Raw genomic sequence first — 24166 nt, 5'->3', positions numbered from 1 at the left:
GGGCAAGGCAGGTCGTCATGACTGCTGCACAGAGTGCAGATGAGGTCCGTCGCCTGGCTGAGATGAGCAAACAGGCCCGGGTCAGACACACGGAGCTGATGGCTGCAGTGGAGAAGATGCCTGAGTCAATAGATTCATTGGCTAGGAGTATGTTGGGCTTCGGGGCAACAATGGAGAGGACTCTGCAGGGCTTTGGGGCAACAATGGAGAGGACTCTCCAGGTGTTCGGGGAAACAATGGACAGGTCTATCCAGGGCTTCGGGGCCACAATGGACAGGACTATCCAGGGCTTCGGCCCAACAATGGAGAGGACTGTCCACGGCTTTGAGTCAGCAATGGAAAGGACTGTTCAGGGCTTCGGACAATCCCTGGAAAAGTCTGTGCAGGGCTTGTCCGAGGCAGTGGAGCAGTCGGCACCTGCCTTGTCCGAAGCCATGGGAAGAACTGTCCAGGCCTTCTCCGAAGCACTGGCACCTGGCACACAGGTCCTCACTGTTGCCACGCAGTCACTTGCTGGGCTCCTCCACAGCCAGATTGACGCAACGCGATCTCTCACTGCAGCCACCCTCTCTGCATCAGATAGGATCACCCCGGGCCCTTCCACTCCCGTACAAGGCCAGGAATCAGTGGAGCATGCGATTGTGGTGGATGAGCCGAGCCACTCCCCTCAGATAGCCAGTGTGTCGTCCGACTGTGGTGCAGGTGTCCTCTCTCGGCAGGAGACCACTGCACATGCCAGCGCTGGGACGCCTGCATTGCAGCTGCCACCACCTGCAGGCCACACTGCTTCCAGCCATGGTCACAGTAAGCATCCTGCGTCCGCACCCTCCAAGCCCAGAGGTCGGCCAGGCCGTCCCTCAGCGGCTTCTGCGCTTCCAGACAGTCAGCAAGCGTCCCCCAGCCTTGAGCCCGCCACTGGGGTCCAATTACGTAGGAGCAGCGGGGAGGGAAGGGGCCGGGCGCGAAAGAGAAGTCGTTCTCCCTCAAGGGGCCAGTTGTAGAGGGAGGTGCTGAGACGTTTGTTTGTCCAAATTCAAGGACACCCTCACCTGCTGTTATATTTGCAGGTTTGTTGAGTTTTGCGGCTTTGCCGAACAGTTCACAGTTATTTTGAAAGTTATGGTTTCTGCTCACATGACGTTGTTTAGCTGTAATGAAAGACTTTTGTGTCAATAAACAGAAGTTTCAATGTTGCATGGTGCATGTGACTACTTTCAGTGATGCTGGCATTCAGAGGCCCTCAAACATCCAAAGTGCGCATGAGTCAAGACTCTCATCATTCCGCCACAAGGGTATCGACACGAGTCCAGAGGAGCCTCTGACGTATGGACCTTCCACTTTCAGCAGCCCTTCCATCTTCCTCCTCCTCCGCCTGCTTGTGCAGGGTCTGAGGGAAGGTAATGAATGGACGCGTTCGCCTATAAAGGGCATCTGTCACTTGCCGGATGCAACAGCGGACTGCAGCCTGAGCGACAGTCGCATTGTCCCCAATGGCTGACTGAAAGGATCTGTTGGCATAAAAATGGAGGCCATCAGTCAGTGTAACCATCACGGACAGAGAGGTTCTGCAGCGTTCACGCGGCTGCAGATCCTGACCAAGCAGGTGGCACCGATCAGTAACAATGTCCCTCCAGATTTGGAGCCTTCGCAAACACTGCTCCTCCGACATGTCAAGGCTCGTCACCTGCTGCCTAAAGACCCTCGCAGCATCCTGTCAGATTGGCCGACCTCCATTGCCCCTCCTCATTCTGGCCAATCCCGGCCTTCTCTCCCGCCATCTCTCTGCCCCTTCACAGTGTTGGGCGATGAGGCCGTCGCCCTCCAAACAAGCTCCCATTCCGATGCCAGCTGGTCAAAAGGCTTTTAGGTGTAGTGCTGCAAGTGCTTCGGACAGGGTTGAAGGTCCCAAGTACTGTAAAGCTAAATTCCCAGAACTCCGCTCCACATTAGCTCGCCAACTCTCTCTAGCAGCGATCGCAATGAGCAGGCCAAGTGGCAGAAGATTCTGCACTAGAGCTGTCCCCTTTAAATAGCGCTGCCCTACTCCGAGAAGGGCCTGTTAGCCCTCCCTCGAACTGTCACTAATAGCGCTGGGCGCTAAGGCTCCGGGCGTCACCCAATATGCGCTCAGGCGCTCCCAAAAGGTGTTGCACACTGAAATGACGTCATGAGCTGCTTGCGCTCGCGGGCGCACGCAAACACTTAGCGCAGGCGCTAAATGTATAGTCAATATCTGAGTTGGCGCTATCCTCATAGCGTTCGCCCCAACATAGGGATTCGTCCCAATTCTAGGTCTCTTTAGGCGCTCAGCGCCGGCGTTACCAACCCAATTTCTAGGCCTCAATGTTTTCAAGGGGAGACTGGATAGGCACTTGAGGGAAATAAATTTGCAGGGCTACGGGGATAGAGCGGGGGAGTGGGACTGACTGGATTGTTCCACAGAGAGCCGGCACGGACTCGATGGGCCGAATGGCCTCCTTCTGTGCCATTATGACTCTATGAGTATGACTAGAACAGTGCAAACTCGCTGGTGTCTCAGCAGGTTGGAGAACTGAGTGAATCCCTTCCCACACACGGAGCAGGTGAACGGCCTCTCCCCAGTGTGAACTCGCTGGTGTATCAGCGGATTCCCAGAGTTTTTAAAGCTCTTCCCACAGTCAGAACATTTAAATGGTCTCTCATCAGTGTGAACTCGCTGGTGTAACTTCAGATCCCCAGAGGTTTTAAAGCTCTTCCCACAGTCAGAACATTTAAATGGTCTCTCATCAGTGTGAACTCGCTGGTGTCTCAGTAGGTGGGATAACTGAGTGAATCCCTTCCCACACACGGAGCAGGTGAATGGCCTCTTTCCTGCTCTCTCCAGCTGGTGTCCCTTCAGCTCCTGGGACCTTTTAAAGCTTTTCCCAGAGTCGGAATGTTTCACCGGCCTCTCCCCAGTGTGAACTCACTGGTGTCTCAGCAGGTTGGAGAACTGAGTGAATCTCTTCCCACACACGGAGCAGGTGAACTGCCTCTCCCCAGTGTGAACTCGCTGGTGTATCAGCAGATTCGCAGAGCTTTTAAAGCTCTTCCCAAAGTCAGAACATTTAAATAGTCTCTCATGAATGTGAACTCGCTGGTGTTCGAGCAGAGTCGAGGACTGTGTGAATCCCTTCCCACACACGGAACAGGTGAATGGCCTCTCCCCAGTGTGAACTCGCTGGTGTATCTTCAGCACCCCGGACCTTTTAAAGCTCTTCCCACAGACAGAACACTTGGAAAGCAGTGACAGGATCAGACAAAGTCAACATGGATTTACAAAAGGTAAATCATGCTTGACTAATCTACTGGAATTTTTTGAGGATGTAACTGGTAAAATAGATAAGGGAGAACAAGTGGATGTGGTGTATTTGGACTTTCAGAAGGCTTTCGATAAGGTCCCACACAAGAGATTAGCGTGCAAAATTAAGGCACATGGGATTGGGGGCAAGGTATTGACTTGGATAGAGAACTGGTTGGTGGACAGAAAGCAAAGAGTTGGAATAAACGGGTCATTTTCCGAGTGGCAGGCAGTGACTAGTGGGGTACCACAAGGATCGGTCCTAGGACCCCAGCTGTTCACAATATATATTAATGATCTGGATGAGGGAATTGGATGTAATATCTCCAAATTTGCAGACGACACAAAGCTGGGCAGGAGGGTAAGCTGCGAGGAGGATGTCGGGAAATTCCAGTACGATTTGGACAGGTTGGGTGATTGGGCAGAAACATGGCAAATGCACTATAATGTGGATAAATGTGAGGTTATCCACTTTGGTGGCAAAAACAGGAAGGCAGATTATTATTTGAATGGCAATAGATTGGGAGAAGGGGAAGTGCAAAGAGACCTGGGTGTCCTTGTGCACCAGTCGCTGAAGGTAAGCATGCAGGTGGTTAAGAAGGCAAATGGTATGTTGGCCTTCGTAGCAAGAGGGTTCGAGTACAGGAACAAGGATGTCTTGCTACAGTTGTACAGGGCCTTGGTGAGACCGCACCTTGAGTATTGTGTGCAGTTTTGGTCACCTTACCTGAGGAAGGACGTTCTTGCCATGGAGGGAGTGCAGCGAAGATTCACCAGGCTGATACCTGGGATGGCAGGAATGACGTATGAGGAGAGATTGTGTCGATTGGGCCTATACTCACTGGAGTTTAGAAGATTGAGAGGGGATCTCATCGAAACCTATAAAATTCTGTCAGGTCTGGACAGACTAGATGCAGGAAGGATGTTTCTGATGGCCGGGGAGTCCAGAACCAGGGGTCATAGTCAAAGGATAAGGGGTAAGCCATTTGGGACTGAAATGAGGAGGAATTTCTTCACCCAGAGAGTGGTGAACCTGTGGAATTCTCTGCCACAGCGGGCGGTGGAGGCCAGTTCATTAAATATATTCAAGAAAGAGTTGGATATATTTCTTGAGGCTAAAGGGATCAAGGGATATGGGGAAAAGGCAGGGACAGGGTACTGAATTCGGATGATCAGCCATGATCACATTGAATGGCGGAGCAGGCTCGAAGGGCCGAATGGCCTACTCCTGCTCCTATCTTCTATGTTTCTATGTGAACGGTCTCTCCCCAGTGTGAACTCGCTGGTGTTCAAGCAGATTTGAGGACTGAGTGAATCCCTTCCCACACACGGAGCAGGTGAATGGCCTCTCCCCAGTGTGAACTCGTCGGTGTATCTTCAGCACCCCAGACCTTTTAAAGCTCTTCCCACAGACAGAACATGTAAATGGTCTCTCATCAGTGTGAACTCGCTGGTGTACCTTCAGTTCCGTGGAGCTTTTAAAGCTCTTCCCACAAACAAAACATGTAAATGGTCTCTCATCAGTATGAACTCGCTGGTGTACCTTCAGATCCCCAGAGGTTTTAAAGCTCTTCCCACAGTCAGAACATTTAAATAGTCTCTCATCAATGTGAACTCGCTGGTGTTCGAGCAGAGTCGAGGACTGTGTGAATCCCTTCCCACACACGGAACAGGTGAACGGTCTCTCCCCAGTGTGAACTCGCTGGTGTTCGAGCAGATTCGAGGACTGAGTGAATCCCTTCCCACACACGGAGCAGGTGAATGGCCTCTCCCCAGTGTGAACTCGCTGGTGTATCTTCAGCACCCCGGACCTTTTAAAGCTCTTCCCACAGACAGAACATGTAAATGGTCTCTCATCAGTGTGAACTCGCTGGTGTACCTTCAGTTCCGCGGAGCTTTTAAAGCTCTTCCCACAGACAGAACATGTAAATGGCCTCTCATCAGTGTGAACTCGCTGATGTACCTTCAGATCCTCAGAGCTTTTAAAGCTCTTCCCACAGTCAGAACATTTAAATGGTCTCTCATCAGTGTGAACTCGCTGGTGTCTCAGTAGGTGGGATAACTGAGTGAATCCCTTCCCACACACGGAGCAGGTGAATGGCCTCTTTCCTGCTCTCTCCAGCTGGTGTCCCTTCAGCTCCTGGGACCTTTTAAAGCTTTTCCCACAGTCGGAATGTTTCACCGGCCTCTCCCCAGTGTGAACTCGCTGGTGTGCCAGCAGATTAGATGACCGAGTGAATCTCTTCCCACACACGGAACAGGTGAACAGAATCTCTCCTGCTCTCTCCAGGTGGTGTCTGTTCAGATCCTGGGACCTTTTAAATCTCTTCCCACAGTCAGAACATTTAATGTGAACAAGCTGGTGTCTCAGGAGGGTGGCAGAATGAGAGAACCGCTTCAAAAACACGGAGCAGGTCAACGGTCTCTCATCGGTGTGGACAAGCTGGTGTCTCAGCAGCACGGAGGGTGCAATTAATCCCTGCCCACACACGGAGCGGGTTAAAGGTCTCTCCCTAGTGTGAACTTGCTGGTGTATCATTGGAGCAGATGGCTGGGTGAATCCCTTCCTAGACACGGGGCCCGGGTTTCTCCCCGCTTCAGGTATTTGTAGATTTTGAAGCTCTTTCAGAACATTTAAAAGGTCTCTCATCAGTGTGAACTCACGGGTGTGCCAGCAGATTGGAGGAGCGACTGAATCAGGTCCTGATGAATCGAGCGACTCTGTCAGATCTTGATGTGATGTTTGGTTTGAGCTTCCTGTCTGTAAAAGCTCCACTTCTAAAACCCTGTAAAAGGAGTGTAGAAAGTGTAAGGGGGGAAGCATGAATTTTTTTTGGCTTATTTTGCCTCAAAGAACAAACAGGGTAGAGCCGGTCCCACTGGTGTCTAGCCGTGTCCACAATAACCAGTGGGCCAGAAGCAGCCCAATCCACATCACTGACTTGGCCCTGAAGTCAAATCAAGTCTCATCAAATGACATCCTTTGTGACTGTGACAAAGGTAAACTACCCCTCCTCGTCCTTCCTGACTTGTCTGCAGCCTTTGACACGGTTGACCACTCCATCCTTCTCCCAACGCCTCTCCACCATTGTCCAGCTGGGTGGGACTGCACTCGCCTGGTTCCATTCTTATCTATCTAATCGTAGCCACAGAATCACTTGCAATGGCTTCTCTTCCCAATCCCGCATCGTTACCTCTGGTGTCCCCCAAGGATCTATCCTTGGGCACCTCTTATTTCTCATCTAAATGCTGCCCCTTGGCGACATCATCTGAAAACACAGCGTCAGTTTCCACATGTACGCTGACGACACCCAGCTCTACCTCACCACCACTTCTCTCGACCCTCCCACGATCTCAAATCCGGTTCTGGGTGAGCAGAAATTTTCTCCAATTAAATATTGGGAAGACTAAAGCAATTGTTTTCAGTCCCTGCCACAAACTCTGTTCCCTAGCCACTGACTCCATCCCTCTCCCGAACATCTGTCTGAGGCTGAACCACACTGTTCACAAACTCGGTGTCATATCTGACCCTGAAATGAGCTTCCGAACACATATCCGCAGCATAACTAAGAGCGCCTACTTCCACCTCGGTAACATGGCCCGTCTCCGCCCTTACCTCAGCTCATCCGCTGCTGAAACCCTCACCCGGGCCTTTGTTACCTCGAGACTTGACTATTCCAACACACTCCTGGCTGGCCTCCCACATTCTACCCTACGTAAACTGGAGGTGATCCAAAACTACGCGTGTCGTAACTCAACACCAAGTCCCATTCACCCATCACCCCTGTGCTCGCTGACCTACATTGGCTCCCGGTTAAGCAATGTTTCGATTTAAAAATTCACATCCTTGTTTTCAAATCCCTCCATGGCCTCGCCCCGCCCTATCTTAGTTTTTCCCTTCAGACTCCCAACCACCCGCGACAGAATCAGAAATAATGACACGGAAGGAGGCCATTTAGCCCATCTTGTCCATGCCTGCCGATTAAGTGCTATCCACACAAATCTCACTTTCCAGCACTTGGTCCGTGGCCTTGTAGGTTACGGCACTTCAAGTGCACATCCAAGTACTTTTTAAATGTGATGAGAGTTTCTGCCTCTACCACCCTGTCAGGCAGTGAGTTCCAGACCCCCACCACCCACTGGGTGAAAACATTTCTCCTCAAATCCCCTCTAAACCTCTGACCACTTTCTTTAAATCTATTCCCCCTGGTTGTGGACCCCTCTGCCAAGGGAAATAGGTCCTTCCTATCTCGGCCCCTCAGAATTTTATACACCTCAATCAGTTCTCCCCTCAGCCTCCTCAGTTCCAAAGAAAACAACCTCCTCCCCCCCGAGACACCTGCGTTCCTCCAATTCTGCCCTCTTGAATATCCCTGATTATAATCGCTGCACCATCAGTGGCCGTGTCTTCTGTTGCCTCGGCCCGAAGCTCTGGAATTCCCTCCCTGAACCTCTCCGCCTCTCTTTCATACAAAATAGGAGCAGGAGTCGGCCATTCGGCCCCTCGAGCCTGCTCCGCCATTCAATGAGATCATGGCTGATCAAAACCCACCTCTGTGACCAAGCGTTTGGCCATCTGCCCTAATTTCTCCTTTTGTGGCTCGGGGTCACATTTTTCAATGTCTTACAATACTCCTGTGCAGCGCCTTGGGACGTATTCCTACGTTAAAGGCGCTATAGAAATACAAGTTGTTGTTGTTCTCATTGTTGGAGGTGAGCTCTGAACAGGCCCCGCCCCTCCCCCTACTCCGCATGCGCCGCTCCAAGGTGAGCGCGGGCTCTGAACAGGCCCCGCCCCTTCCCCCTACTCCACATGCGCCGCTCCAAGGTGAGCGCGGGCTCTGAACAGGCCCCGCCCCCTCGCCCTACTCCACATGCGCCGCTCCAAGGTGAGCGCGGGCTCTGAACAGGCCCCGCCCCCTACTCCGCATGCGCCGCTCCAAGGTGAGCGCGGGCTCTGAACAGGCCCCGCCCATCCCCCTACTCCGCATGCGCCGCACCAAGGTGAGTGCGGGCTCTGAACAGGCCCCAACCCCTCCCCCTACTCCGCATGCACCGCTCCAGGTGAGTGCGGGCTCTGAACAGGCCCTGCCCCTGCCCCCTACTCCGCATGCGCCGCAACAAGGTGAGCGCTGGCTCTGAACGGGCCCCGCCACCTCCCCCTACTCCGCATGCGCCGCTCCAAGGTGAGCGCGGGCTCTGAACAGGCGCCGACCCCTCCCCCAACTCCGCATGCATCGCTCCAGGTGAGTGCGGGCTCTGATCAGGCCCCGCCCCCTCCCCCTACTCTGCATGCGCCGCTCCAAGGTGAGCACGTGCTCTGAACAGGCCCCGCCCCCTCCCCCTACTCCGCTTGTGCCGCTCCAAAGGTGAGCGCGGGCTCTGAACAGGCCCCGCCCCCTCCCCCTAGTCCGCATGTGCCACCGGGGCCCGCTCCCGAGGATGAGCCGCTACCACGCCTGCGCAGGGCCTCGCATTCTGGGTCGGCCCGGGCAACCGCGAGAGTCCGGATCACCGGCGGAAAGTGAGTTTTATGAGGGTTTTTTATATATAGCGGAGAGAAGCACGGGCGGACAGATAAATAAAAAGAAAATACAAACCGCACCATCCCAGTGCCCTCCCGGCGCGGATTGAGCGGCCACAGCCCATGTCTTCTGCAGGGAGCCAGACTGGGGCATGTGATCAACTCCACGGCGGTCACTGACGGCAGCACTGACCAATAGGGAGAGAGCGGGCGGAGCTTGGGGGACTGAGGTGGCGGTGGGCCCTCCAACCAATCAGGGTGTCCGAGGGGCGGGACTTCCACCGCCTGCTTCTCCCGCTGCTGAGACAAGTGGAATACAGCAGAGGGCGCTCTTCTGAGTTTGGGGCTCAGGCCTGTTAGTGGAGAAGTGCAGAGGGAACTTTACTCTGCACTGGGCTTTACTCCCTCAGCACTGCACTGGAGGGGCAGCACAGAGTTTTAGACTCCAGTCTCTGGAGTGGGACTTCAACCCACAACCTTCTGACTCAGAGGGGAGAGTGCTGCCGCCTGAGCCATGGCTGACACTCTGTATCTAACCCGTGCTGGACCTGCCCTGGGAGTGTTTGATGGGACAGTGTAGATGGAGCTTTACTCTGTATCTAACCCGTGCTGTACCTGCCCTGGGAGTGTTTGATGGGACAGTGTAGAGGGAGCTTTACTCTGTATCAAACCCGTGCTGTACCTGCCCTGGGAGTGTTTGATGGGACAATGTAGAGGGAGTTTTACTCTGTATCTAACCCGTGCTGTACCTGCCCTGGGAGTATTTGATGGGACAGTGTAGAGGGAGCTTTACTCTGTATCTAACCCGTGTTGTACCTGCCCTGGGAGTGTTTGATGGGACAGTGTAGAGGGAGCTTTACTCTGTATCTAACCCGTGCTGTACCTGCCCTGGGAGTATTTGATGGGACAGTGTAGAGGGAGCTTTACTCTGTATCTAACCCGTGCTGTACCTGCCCTGGGAGTGTTTGATGGGACAGTGTAGAGGGAGCTTTACTCTGCATCTAACCCGTGCTGTACCTGCCCTGGGAGTGTTTGATGGGACAGTGTAGAGGGAGCTTTACTCTGTATCTAACCCATGCTGTACCTGCCCTGGGAGTGTTTGATGGGACAGTGTAGAGGGAGCTTTACTCTGCATCTAACCCGTGCTGTACCTGCCCTGGGAGTGTTTGATGGGACAGTGTAGATGGAGCTTTACTCTGTATCTAACCCGTGCTGTACCTGCCCTGGGAGTGTTTGATGAGACAGTGTAGAGGGAGCTTTACTCTGTATCTAACCCGTGCTGCACCTGCCCTGGGAGTATTTGATGGGACAGTGTAGAGGGAGCTTTACTCTGTATCTAACCTGTGCTGTACCTGCCCTGGGAGTGTTTGATGGGACAGTGTAGAGGGAGCTTTACTCTGTATCTAACCCGTGCTGTACCTGCCCTGGGAGTGTTTGATGGGACAATGTAGAGGGAGTTTTACTCTGTATCTAACCCGTGCTGTACCTGCCCTGGGAGTGTTTTATGGGACAGTGTAGAGGGAGCTTTACTCTGTATCTAACCCGTGCTGTACCTGCCCTGGGAGTGTTTGATGGGACAGTGTAGAGGGAGTTTTACTCTGTATCTAACCCATGCTGTACCTGCCCTGGGAGTGTTTGATGGGACAATGTAGAGGGAGTTTTACTCTGTATCTAACCTGTGCTGTACCTGCCCTGGGAGTGTTTGATGGGACAATGTAGAGGGAGCTTTACTCTGCATCTAACCCGTGCTGTACCTGCCCTGGGAGTGTTTGATGGGACAGTGTAGAGGGAGCTTTACTCTGTATCTAACCCGTGCTGTACCTGCCCGAAGAGTGTTTGATGGGACAGTGTACAGGAAGCTTTACTCTGTATCTAACCTGTGCTGTACCTGCCCTAAGAATGTTTGATGGGACAGTGTACAGGAAGCTTTACTCTGTATCTAACCTGTGCTGTACCTGCCCTGGGAGTGTTTGATGGGACAATGTAGAGGGAGCTTTACTCTGCATCTAACCCGTGCTGTACCTGCCCTGGGAGTGTTTAATGGGACAATGTAGAGGGAGCTTTACTCTGCATCTAACCCGTTCTGTACCTGCCCTCGGAGTGTTTGATGGGACAATGTAGAGGGGGCTTTACTCTGCATCTAACCCGTGCTGTACCTGCCCTGGGAGTGTTTGATGGGACAATGTAGAGGGAGCTTTACTCTGCATCTAACCCGTGCTGTACCTGCCCTGGGAGTGTTTGATGGGACAGTGTAGAGGGAGCTTTACTCTGTATCTAACCCGTGCTGTACCTGCCCTGGGAGTGTTTGATGGGACAGTATAGAGGGAGCTTTCCTCTGTATCTAACCCATGCTGTACCTGCCCTAAGAGTGTTTGCTGTTGACACTAGGTGCTGAGAATGTTAAAATGTTCTTTCCCCACAGTGACATCCAGCACCTTGAGCACAAAAATTCACTTCAAGAAAGGAACACAAACCCATCAGCTTCTCCCCTGGACACCGACATTGAGAGGACAGGGAATGTCTGTAACAAGTCATCAATTTGCTCTTGGCTTATCTTAGGAACAAGGACTCAATAGCTTATTTATTTATACAGAATATTAAAATCCAGTCCAGTTATTGGGGTTTTAACATCCATGAAATATAAGATGGTCACCAATAAATCCAGGAGGGAATTCAGGAGAAACTTGTTTACCCAGAGAGTGGTGAGAATGTGGAACTCGCCACCACAAAGTGTAGTTGAGGTTAAAAGTACAGATGCATTTAAGGGGAAGCCACATGAGTGTGTAAGGAATAGGAGGATATGTTGATCGGGTTAATTGAAGTAACATAGAAACATAGAAACATAGAGATAGGAACAGGAGTAGGCCATTCGGCCCTTCGAGCCTGCTCCGCCATTCAATGAGATCATGGCTGATCTTATGTGGGGCATAAACACCAGCATGGACCAGTTCAGTTGAATGTCCTGATTCTGTGCTGTACATTCTATGGATCACCAAGAACAGTCAAAAGAAGGGAATCATCAGAAGAACAGTTATATAATTTTTTTGATATATAAAAATGACCTGGATATTGGAATGCAGAGTAGAATTTCTAAATTTGCCGATGACACCAAACTTGGGGGTGTGGCAAACAGTGAGGATGATACCAATCGACTGCAACAGGACATAGAAAGGCTAGCAGAATGGGCAGACAAGTGGCAGATGGAATTTAATACAGAGAAGTGTGAGGTGATGCATTTTGGCAGAAGTAACAGGGAGAGGCAATATACACTTAATGGCACAGTTTTAAAGAGTGTGCAGGGACAGAGGGACCTGGGAGTTAATGTGCATAGGTCCCTGAAGGTGGCGGGACATATTGAGAGAGTGGTTAACAAAGCATATGGGATCTTGGGCTTCATAAATAGAGACACTGAGTACAAAAGTAGAGAAACATAGAAACATAGAAGATAGGAGCAGGAGTAGGCCATTCGGCCCCTCGAGCCTGCTCCGCCATTCAATGCGATCATGGCTGATCATCCAAATTCAGTACCCAGTCCCTGCTTTCTCCCCATACCCCTTGATCCCTTTAGCCTTAAGAAATATATCCAACTCCTTCTTGAATATATTTAATGTATTGTCCTCTACTGCCTTCTGTGGTAGAGAAATCCACAGGTTCACCACTCTCTGGGTGAAGAAATTCCACCTCACTTCTGTCCTAAATGGCCTACCCCTTATCCTTAGACTGTGACCCCTGGTTCTGGACTCCCCCACCATCGGGAACATCTTTCCTGCATCTAGTCTGTCCAGTCCTCTCAGAATTTTATAAGTTTCAATGAGATCCCCTCTCATTACTCCTTCCATGGCAAGAACATCCTTCCTCAGATAAGGCGACCAAAACTGCACACAATACTCAAGATGTGGTCTCACCAAGGCCCTGTACACCTGCAGCAAGACATCCTTGTTCCTGTACTCAAACCCTCTCGCTACGAAGGCCAACATACTATTTGCCTTCTTAACCGCCTGCTGCATCTGCATGCTTACCTTCAACGACTGGTGCACAAGGACACCCAGGTCTCGTTGCACTTCCCCTTCTCCCAATCTATTGCCATTCAGATAATAATCTGCCTTCCTGTTTTTGCCTCACATTTATCCACATTATATTGCATCTGCCATGTTTCTGTCCAATCACCCAACCTGTCCAAATCATCCTTGAGTTTCTCGGCATCCTCCTCACAGCACACATGCCCACCCAGCTTTGTGTCGTCTGCAAATTTGGACATATTACATCTAGTTCCCTTGTCCAGATCATTTATATATATTGTGAATAGCTGGGGTCCAAGGACCACATTAGTCAAGCACGATTTACCTTTTGTAAATCCATGTTGACTTTGTCCGATCCGGTCACTGTTTTCCAAGTGCTCTGCTATTACATCTTTTATAATGGACACCAGCATTTTCCGCACTACTGATGTCAGGCTTACCGGTCTGTAATTCCGCGTTTTCTCTCTACCACCTTTTTTGAACAGTGGGGTAACATTAGCTACCCTCCAATTCATGGATACTGTTCCAGAGTCTATCGAATTTTGGAAGATGACCAGCAATGCATCTACTATTTCTAGGGCCACTTCCTTAAGTACTCTTGGATGTAGATTATCTTCTATGTTTCTGTGTATTCAATCTTTCCTTGTAGCTGAAATTCTCTAGTCCTGGCAACATCCTCGTAATCACAGAATCACAGAATCACAGAAACCCCACAGTGCAGATAGAGGCCATTTCGGCCCATCGAGCCTGCACCGACACATATCCCACCCGATCCCTGTAACCCCACGTATTTAATCCCCCTAACACTAAGGGTCAATTTATCATAGCCAATCAACCTAACCCGCACATCTTTGGACTGTGGGAGGAAACCGGAGCACCCGGAGGAAACCCACGCAAACACGGGGAGAATGTGCAAACTCCACACAGACAGTCACCCGAGGCTGGATTCGAACCCGGGTCCCTGGCGCTGTGAGGCAACAGTGCTTACCACTAATCTCCCGTCTCGAGCAGTCACATCTTTCCTGCAATGGGGCGAGCAGAACTGCACGCAGCACTCTAGCCGGTGGCCTAACTGGTGTTTTGTACAGTTCAAGCAGAACCTCCCTGCTCTTACATGATACAGAAAGAGAGAGGCACTGCCCCTTTAAATACCTGGGGGGCACCCACTCCCCTTTAAATGGCCAAGCAATTGTTTTTGTTGAAAAGGGGCCGCAGTCCCCCTTGACTCACCCCCCCACCCTCTCACCCACCACAAATACTCACGAGAGAGAGAGAGGAGGAAGAATGCTGGTCTTTGTCCCTTTAAAAGTGGCTGCCCACCAATATGTTCACAGCACCAGGGCTCTTTGTTCTGGATAGAAGTCAAAAAGAGAAAAGGTTCACTTATTTTTAAATGAATGCAGTTGATGAATAGCCTTGCAATAAAGGTAATGCAAAGAAATAAACACTCACAAGCTGTGTTTTTTCCACCCCCTCCTCCTCTTCTTCCCTTTAACAGCTCCTGCGGACAATGAAAGCAGGAAAGCGGCCTGCAGCCCACCGAGGTCCCGCCCCCCTCCCTCCCGCGCCGCCATTGGTTGGAGGACCGTCAGCCCGCCCGGTCCTCCCTGCGTTTTCCGCGCTCTTGATTGGCGGGCGCCTCGCGTCAATCACCACCCTCCGATTACGCGCTGACGCCTGCACGCAACGCCCAGGGGTCGGATGGGTCGGCGCACGCCACCGCAAGGTAAAAAAAAGACACCCCACACAAATGAGGAAAAATAATAATAATAATAATCGCACTTTAGAGGGGAGGAGGTTGGGGGAATTAATGAGTGTTTTCAATTTGTTTCGCAAAAAAAAAATTTGAAAAGCTTCCCAACGGTGTGAGGCGGGCTGCGCATGCGCTCCAGCCAGCCTTTGTCTCCCGCACGGGGGCCGGACACGCCCACTTGCCTTCCTCTGCACCAATCACAGCGCGGGCAGGCGCAACACGAGGCTGCCAGTGCGCCTGCGCGGGGCCTCCGGGGAGCAATCGGAAGGCCGGGCTCGGAGAAGAGGCGGAATCAGCGGCCGGGGTAAAGTCAAGTGTTGGGGAATCGATTTAAATCGAGGTGAGGGGGGAGCGGAGAGCGAGATTACAAAGTAAAATACGAGCAAAACCAAACCTGAGAGTCGGGCGGGACCTCCGCGGACACCGAACGGAGCGGATTGACCCGCACGGGGGGGCGGAGTGAGCCGGAGCAATGTGATTCTGACTGACGGGAGCGCTGACCAATAGGAAGAGGGCTGCGCTGGGAGGACTGAACTGAGCGGCCTGGTCCTCCAAACAATGGCGGCGCGGCAAGGGGGCGGGGCCTCCTCTCCAGCTCCGGTGCGCTGGGGCCGATTGTGACGCGCTGTCCCCAGGTGAGAGCAGCTCAGCCAGCACAGAGCTGGGGCTGGAATCTGGGAGAGGGGCCGCAGGCAGCGGGCCTGGCAAAGGGGCACAAGTTTCACAATACAAGCTTCTTTCAAATGCACAATTGTTTCCTACAGACAGCCTTGGTCACTCTGCAAAAAAAACTGTTTAACAATTCATCATAACTCCCCTGCTTTAGGAGAGGGGTAGAGTGCAAAAGCAAGGAAGTTCTGATGAAACTGTGTAAAAGACTGGAGTCAGCTGTGGCTCAGTGGATAGCAGAGTCAGAAGGCTGTGGGTTCAAATCCCGCTCTAGGGACTTGAGCTTGTAAAGCGAGGCTAACACTCCAGTGCGGTGCTGAGGGAGCGCCGCACTGTTGGGGGGGCAGTACTGAGGGAGCGCCGCACTGTCGGAGGAGCAGTACTGAGGGAGCGCCGCACTGTCGGAGGGTCAGTACTGAGGGAGCGCCGCACTGTCGGTGGGGGGGCAGTACTGAGGGAGCGCTGCACTGTCGGAGCGGCAGTACTGAGGGAGCACCGCACTGTCGGAGGGGCAGTACTGAGGGAGCGCCGAACTGTCGGAGGGGCAGTACTGAGGGAGCGCTGCACTGTCGGAGGTGCCGTCCTATGGATGAGACGTTAAACCGAGGCCCCCGTCTGCCCCCTCAGGTGGATGTAAAACATCCCGTTGTGCTATTTCGAAGAAGTTATCCCCGGTGTTTTGAGCCCAATATTTATCACTCAATCAACATGACGAAAAAACATTATCTGGTCATTATCACATTGCTGTTTGTGGGAGCTTGCTGTGCGCAAATTGGCTGCCGCGTTTTCCACATTACAACAGTGAATACACTTCAAAAGTACTTCATTGGCTGTAAAGCGCTTTGGGATGTCCGGTGGTCGTGAAAGGCAGTTAAGAAGGCAAATGGTATGCTGGCCTTCATTACAAGAGGATTTGAGTACAGGAGTAAAGAAGTCTTACTCCAATTATATCTTCTTCTTTCTTCTTAGGCAGTCCCTCGGAACCGAGGATGACTTGCTTCCACATTAAAAATGAGTTCTCAGGTGTAAGGGTAAACCGGGAGAGCTTCTCCCCGAGACGGACCCTCTGATATAAAGGGTCGACTGGATCCATGTTTAGCTGTAATTTAAACAGAGGTGTGGTCGTCTTCCGAGCTCTTTCCCCTAGAGGAGAGGGTAGAATGGGGGTCTTTAGTGTTAAATGGTTTCACCTGGGTCCATTCCTTCCATCGCATACCCATCGGTTCCTGTAGACAAACACACGTATCACTTGTCATTAATACAGTACATGGCCCCATCCAACGGGCCCCATTCCCTTTCTTCCGATAACTTGCGTCATTACTTGTTGACCTATTCTGGGCAACTCATCTGGTTTAAGTCCAGCATTCTGCCTTTCTAGATCTTTAATCTGTTATTGGTTCCTTACTACTTCATTTAGTGCTTGTACCTCCTGATTTAGTTAGCATAGAAGATAGGAGCAGGAGTAGGCCATTCGGCCCCTCGAGCCTGCTCCGCCATTCAATGAGATCATGGCTGATCATCCAAATTCAGTACCCTGTCCCTGCCTTCTCCCCATATCCCTTGATCCCTTTAGCCTTAAGAAATATATCCAACTCTTTTTTGAATATATTTAATGAACTGGCCTCCACCGCCCTCTGTGGCAGAGAATTCCACAGGTTCACCACTCTCTGGGTGAAGAAATTCCTCCTCATTTCAGTCCTAAATGGCTTACCCCTTATCCTTAGACTATGACCCCGGGGTCTGGACTCCCCGGCCATCAGAAACATCCTTCCTGCATCTAGTCTGTCCAGGCCTGACAGAATTTTATAGGTTTCGATGAGATCCCCTCTCAATCTTCTAAACTCCAGTGAGTATAAGCCCAATCGACACAATGATACGCTTATCAATTACTCCATAAAAGGCGACGAATTAGGAAAGTAATGAAGAGGTTTTTATTAACTAAAGAACAGAGCATGCCTCTCGTGGCCAACTGGTTCCAAGAAGGAGGTGGGTTGCCGAAACACCCACCTTTATACCTGGTCATGTGGGCGGAGCCAGCTGAGGCATGCATTGGTACACAGCGCCAACCAGAGGTAACAATATGCAATAACGATAACAGTAGGATACAATAACAGTGGTTTACCACATTCACCCCTTGTTTAAAATTTAGTCCGGCGGGGTGAAGTGTACTACAAGTTCATGTAGGTAAGTCTATCAGGAGGCCCTGTATGACGTCCTGATCGTCGTGGTGGCGGCGGCGGTGGTGCAGTATCCAACGTCGAATCTGGTGTCTGGGTGGTCAACGAAGGGTCCTGGGGCTCCGGCATGCCGTCTACAGGGGTTGGGTTGGGAGAAGTGGTGGGGGATAACGGTGGTAATTCAGGGGCACCCGAGGGTGCGAGGTCTCGTATGGAGACCGTGTCCTCCCGCCCGTCTGGGTACGCCACGTAGGCATACTGGGGGTTGGCGTGTAGGAGGTTCACCCTCTCGACCAGGGGGTCCGTTTTATGGGTCCTCACGTGCCTCCGCAGTAGGACGGGCCCAGGAGAAGTCAGCCATGTCGGTAGCGAGGTTCCCGATGTGGACTTCCTGGGGAAAATGAACATTTGCTCATGAGGGGTGGCATTAGTGGCAGTACAAAGCAGTGACCGGATGGAGTGGAGCGCCGTAGGGAGGACCTCCTGCCAGCGAGAGGTCGGAAGGCCCTTAGATTTTAAGGCTAAGAGGACGGCCTTCCAAACCGTCGCGTTCTCTCTTTCCACCTGGCCGTTCCCCCGGGGGTTGTAGCTGGTGGTCCTGCTCGTAGCAATACCTCTCGCGAGCAGGTACTGACGAAGTTCGTCGCTCATGAAAGATGAGCCCCTGTCGCTATGTATATAGCTAGGGAACCCGAACAGGGCGAAGAGGTCATTCAGACATTTGATGACCGTGGTACTGGTCATGTCTGGGCAAGGGATGGCGAACAGGAAACGGGAGTACTCAGCAATTATGTTGAGGAAGTACATGTTGCGGTCAGAGGAGGGGAGGGGCCCTTTAAAATCGACGCTCAGTCGCTCGAAGGGGCGAGTGGCCTTGATCAGGCTTGCTCTGTCTGGCCTATAAAAATGCGGTTTGCACTCGGCACAGATTTGGCAGTTCCTGGTCATGGTCCTGACCTCCTCGATGGAGTAGGGCAGGTTACGGGATTTGATGAAATGGAAGAACCTGGTGACCCCCGGGTGGCAGAGGTCATTGTGGAGGGACTGCAGTCTATTAACCTGCGCGTTGGCGCATGTACCACGTGATAGGGCATCTGGGGGCTCATTGAGTTTCCCGGGCCGGTACAAGATATCGTAATTGTAGGTGGAGAGTTCAATTCTCCACCTCAAGATCTTGTCGTTCTTGATTTTGCCCCTCTGCTTATTATTGAACATAAAAGCAACTGAACGCTGGTCAGTGAGAAGGGTAAACCGTTTTCCGGCCAGGTAATGCCTCCAGTGACGCACCGCTTCCACAATAGCCTGGGCCTCCTTTTCGACAGAGGAGTGTCGAATCTCGGGGCCCTGGAGGGTCCTTGAGAAAAAGGCCACGGGTCTCCCCGCCTGGTTAAGGGTCACAGCTAGGGCGAAGTCGGATGCATCGCTCTCCACTTGGAAGGGGATGGACTCATCCACTGCGTGCATTGTGGCCTTCGCAATATCGCTCTTGATAAGAGTGAAGGCTGCACACGCCTCTGGTGTCAGGGGGAAGGAGGTGGATTTGATGAGGGGTCTGGCTTTGTCCGCATAGTGGGGCACCCACTGAGCATAGTAAGAGAAAAACCCCGGGCATCTCTTCAGTGCTTTTTGGCAGTGGGGGAGGGGGAGCTCCATAAGGGGGCGCATTCTGTCGGGGTCGGGCCCGATGACTCCGTTCTCCACTACGCAGCCGAGAATGGCAAGGCGTTTGGTGCGAAACATACATTTCTCCTTATTGTACGTTAGGTTCAGCCGCTGGGCCGTACGGAGGAATTTTTCTAGATTAACGTCATGGTCCTGCTGGTTGTGGCCGCAGATGGTGACGTTATCCAGGTAGGGAAAGGTGGCCTGCAGCGCGTTCTGGTCAACCATCCGGTCCATCTCCCTTTGGAAGACCGAAACCCCGTTGGTGACGCCGAAGGGAACCCTAAGGAAGTGGTAGAGGCGGCCGTTCGCCTCGATGGCAGTATACTGGCGGTCCTCATGGCGGATGGGGAGTTGGTGGTATGCTGACTTAAGGTCAATGGTGGAGAATACTCTGTATTGCGCAATCTGATTGACCATATCAGATATTCGAGGAAGCCGGTATGCGTCCAGCTGAGTGTACCGGTTTATGGTTTGGCTGTAGTCAATGACCAGGCGGCGTTTATCGGTGGTTTTAACGACTACAACCTGGGCTCGCCAGGGGCTGGTGCTCCCTTCGATAATGCCCTCCTTCAGGAGCCGCTCCACCTCAGAGATAATAAAAGCTCTGTCCCCGGCGCTGTACCGCCTGCTCTTGGTAGCGATGGGTTTACAGTCGCGGGTGATGTTAGCGAACAAGGGAGGGGGGGAACTTAGAGTGTGGAAAGGCTGCAAGTGGTGTGCGGCGGGTGATTTAAAAGGTGTTGGTTGCAGACTGTGAGTGGGGGGAGGGGTCCACCGTATGCTAATGTGACACTTTTAAGGTGGCACTGAAAATCCAACCCTAGCAGCACGGCAGCGCAAAGACGGGGCAGGACAAGAAGTTTAAAATTTTTATATTCTGTGCCCCTAACCGAAAGGGTCACCACACAGTAGCCGCCGACATCCATTGAATGGGACTTAGACGCCATAGAAATCTGATGGCGCGTTGGCAGGACCGTGAGGGAGTGGCTACGTACCGTGTCGGGGTGAATAAAACTCTCTGTGCTCCCGCTGTCAAATAGGCAAGTGGTGGCGCGGCCGTTTACCGTGATGTCCATCATGGACCTGGACAGATGATGAGGCAGGGCTTGATCCGGCGTAACGGAGGCCAGTGTATGGCTTAGTGAGTCGATATGGTCGTCCGACGAGACGGTGGTCGAGTCCGGAGACAAAATGGCGGTTGAGTGCGGCGGACAAAATGGTGGCCGCCATGATTCAGGTCCCCACACGGCCGGAGGTGCACAAAATGGTGGATAAGATGGCTGCCCCCACGGTTCGCACGCGGCGCTGCTGGCGTTCGCGGGTTTCCCCCTGCAGGCATTGGCGTAATGGCCTTTCTTCCCGCAGCCAGAGCAGGTAGCGGTCTTAGCCGGGCAGCGCGCTCTAGGGTGTTTTAACTGGCCACAGAAATAGCATTTTTGGGCCTGGTTATGGGGCATCGCTGCACTTGGTACCGGGGGCGGCGGTCCCGGTTGATTTCGGGACATCGCTGCAGCAGTTGGTACCCTGGGCGGCGGTCCCATGTCCCACGGTCGCGATGGCCATGGCGCGGCGCCGTTACGTGAGTATGCTTCGAGGTTTCGGTGGGCCGCATCTAACGAGAGCGCAAGGGCTACGGCCGACTTCAGGTCAAGCTCCTTGCTTTCGAGCAGTCTCTGCCGGGAGTAGTCGGACTGGTGGCCCCTAACGAAGGCATCACAGGTAAGTCCCTCCGTGTGCCCCGCAGCCGTTACCTCCTTACAGTCGCAGTCCCTGCAGAGTGCCTGTAACACCCATAAAAATGCCTCTACCGATTCCCCCGGTTGCTGCCTGCGGGATCCCAAGAGGTGTCTGGCGTAAATCGTGTTCACTGGGCGCATGTATTGCCCTTTTAGTAGTTCGAGGGCCGCCGTGTATGTAGTAGCGTCCCGGATGAGTGTATATACTTGAGGGCTCACCTGGGCGGTCAAAACTTTTAGTTCTCCTCCGATGTCACGGCGGAGGCTTCTAGGAAGGATGCAAAGCAGCTCAGCCAGTGTTCGAAATTGGTCGATGAACCCGCTGCTTGAGGGTCGAGGTCCAGGCATGCTGGTCTGAGGGCTCGCAGCAACGCCTGCTGTTGTTGCTGTTCAGGTGTCGACATTTTACTTTTAGTTAATAAAATTGATACGCTTATCAATTACTCCATAAAAGGCGATGAATTAGGAAAGTAATGAAGAGGTTTTTATTAACTAAAGAACAGAGCATGCCTCTCGTGGCCAACTGGTTCCAAGAAGGAAGTGGGTTGCCGAAACACCCACCTTTATACCTGGTCAGGTGGGCGGAGCCAGCTGAGGCATGCATTGGTACACAGCGCCAACCAGAGGTAACAATATGCAATAACGATAACAGTAGGATACAATAACAGTGGTTTACCACACACAATCTCTCCTCATACGTCATTCCTGCTGTCCCAGGCATCAGTCTGGTGAATCTTCGCTGCACTCCTTCCATGGCAAGAACATCCTTCCTCAGGTAAGGTGACCGAAACTGCACACAATACTCAAGCTGCGGTCTCACCAAGGCCCTGTACAACTGTAGCAAGACATCCTTGTTCCTGTACTCGAACCCTCTTGCTACGAAGGCCAACATACCATTTGCCTTCTTAACCGCCTGCTGCACCTGCATGCTTACCTTCAGCGACTGGTACACAAGAACACCCAGGTCTCTTTGCACTTCCCCTTCTCCCAATCTATTGCCATTCAAATAATAATCTGCCTTCCTGTTGTTGCCACCAAACTGGATAACCTCACATTTATCCACATTATAGTGCATTTGCCATGTTTCTGCCCAATCACCCAATCTGTCCAAATCGTACTGGAGTTTCACGACATCCTCCTCACAGCATACCCTCCCACCCAGCTTTGTGTCGTCTGCAAATTTGGAGATATTACATCCAATTCCCTCGTCCAGATCATTAATATATATTGTGAATAGCTGGGGTCCTAGGACCGATCCTTGCGGTACCCCACTAGTCACTGCCTGCCACTCGGAAAACGACCCGTTTATTCCAACTCTTTGCTTTCTGTCTGCCAACCAGTTCTCCATCCAAGTCAATACCTTGCCCCCAATCCCATGTGCCTTAATTTTGCATGCTAATCTCTTATGTGGGACCTTATCGAAAGCCTTCTGAAAGTCCAAATACACCACATCCACTGGTTCTCCCTTATCTATTTTACCAGTTACATTCTCAAAAAATTCCAGTAGATTACTCAAGCATGATTTACCTTTTGTAAATCCATGTTGACTTTGTCCGATCCTGTCACTGCTTTCCAAGTGCTCTGCTATTATATCTTTTATAACGGAATCTAGCATTTTCCCCACTACCGATGTCAGACTTACCAGCCTATAATTCACTGCTTTTTCTCTACCACCTTTTTTGAATAGTGGGGTAACATTAGCTACCCTCCAATCCATGGGTACTGTTCCAGAATCTCTCGACTTCTGGAAGATGACCAGCAATGCATCTACTATTTCTAGGGCACTTCCTTAAGTACCCTGGGATGTAGATTATCAGGCCCTGGGGATTTATCGGCCTTCAGTCCCATCAATTTTCCTAACACCATTTCCCTACAAATACTGATTTCTTTCAGTTCCACCCTTTCATCAGACCCTATGTTCCCCGGCATCTCTGGGAGGTTATTTGTGTCCTCCTTTGTGAAGACAGAACCAAAATATGTATTTAGTTGGTCAGCCATTTCTTTGTTCCCCATTATAAATTCCCCTGATTCTGACTGTAAGGGACCTACGCTTGACATCACCAATCTTTTTCTCTTCACATATCTATAAAAGCTTTTACAGTCAGTTTTTATGTTCCCCGCAAGCTTACTCTCATATTCTATTTCCCCCCTCTTAATTAATCCCTTTGTCCTCCTTTGTTGAATCCTAAACTGCTCCCAATCCTCAGGTTTACTGCTTTTTCTGGCCAATTTATATGTCCTCTCCTTGGATCTTATGCTATCCCCAATTTCCCTTGTTAGCCACGGTTGAGTCACCTTTTTTGTTTTATTTTTATGCCAAACTGGGATGAACAAATTCTGTAGCTCATCCATTCGGCCTTTGAATGTTTGCCATTGCCTATCCACCGTCAACCCTTTGAGTGCCATTCCCCAATCAATCCTACCCAACTCGCTCCTCAGACCATCGTAGTTTCCTTTATTTAAATTCAGGACCCTAGTCTCTGAGTCAACTACTTCATTCTCCAGGAAACCATCCCGTAAACACTCCAGGAATTCCTCCTCCACAGTATTGTTACTAATTTGGTTAGCCCAATCTATATGTAGATTAAAGTCACCCATGATAACTGCTGTGCCCTTATTGCACGCTTCTTTAATTTCCCTTTTAAAGCCATCCCCAACCTCCGTCTTACTGTTTGGAGGTCTATATACCACTCCCACTAACGTTTTTTTCCCCTTAGTATTTCTCAATTCTACCCATACAGATTCCACATCATCAGAGCTAATATCCTTCATTACAATTGTGTTAATTCCTTCTTTAACCAGTAATGCTACCCCACCTCCCTTTCCTTTTTGTCTATCTTTCCTGAATATCGAATACCCCTGGATGTTGAGCTCCCAGCCTTGGCCATCCTTGAGCCACGTTTCCGTAATCCCAATCAAATCATATTCCTTTACCTCTATTTACACAGCTAATTCATCCATCTTATTACAAATGCTTCTCGCATTAAGACACAAAGCCTTCAGGCTTGTTTTTTTAACGCTCTTAGACCTATTAGAATTATTATTTACTGTGGCCACGTTTGATTTAAACCCTTGATTTCTCTGACTGCCACTTTTGTTTTTCTCCTTCCTATCTTTTGCTTTTATCCTTGTTTCCCTTTCCTCTGTCCCCCTGCTCAGGTTCCCAACCCCCTTCCATTTTAGTTTAAACCCTCCCCCACAGCACCAGCAAACACTCCCCCTAGGACATCGGTTCCAGCCCTGCCCAGGTGCAAACCATCCGGTTTGAACTGGTCCCACCTCCCCCAGAACCAGTTCCAATGTC

The sequence above is a fragment of the Somniosus microcephalus genome, unplaced genomic scaffold, assembly GCF_052327205.1.
Source record: "Somniosus microcephalus isolate GS21.2 unplaced genomic scaffold, FLI_Smic_1.0 scaffold10, whole genome shotgun sequence".
NCBI lineage: Eukaryota > Metazoa > Chordata > Chondrichthyes > Squaliformes > Somniosidae > Somniosus > Somniosus microcephalus.
Note: the sequence above shows the minus strand (reverse complement) of the source record.